The following is a 318-nucleotide window of genomic DNA, read 5'->3' as shown; positions in this document are numbered from 1 at the left end:
TTCGAAGCTTAGCTGGCTAGCTAGCTAGCTAGCTGGCTAGCTAGCTAGCCAGCCAGATAGCCCGCTAGCTAGCTCTCTAGCCAGCTAGCCAGCCAGCCACCCAGCCAGCCAGCTAGCTACCCAACCAGCTAGCCAGCCAGCCAGCTAGCTAGCCAGCTAGCTAGCTAGCTAGCTAGCTAGCTAGCCAGCTAGCTAGCTGACCTGTTTGTACTTGAGGTACTTGGAAGTCCAGCGGCGCTGCATTTGCATGCGGGGCCAAATGCTGCGGAGCTTCTCGGGGTGTACGTACACCTCAAAGCGGGCCCTTGCTGCTACGCG

Source organism: Eimeria tenella, genomic scaffold (assembly GCF_000499545.2).
Source record: "Eimeria tenella Houghton genomic scaffold, Eth_scaff1987, whole genome shotgun sequence".
NCBI classification, from domain to species: Eukaryota; Apicomplexa; class Conoidasida; order Eucoccidiorida; family Eimeriidae; genus Eimeria; species Eimeria tenella.
This window is presented reverse-complemented; position numbering follows the sequence as displayed.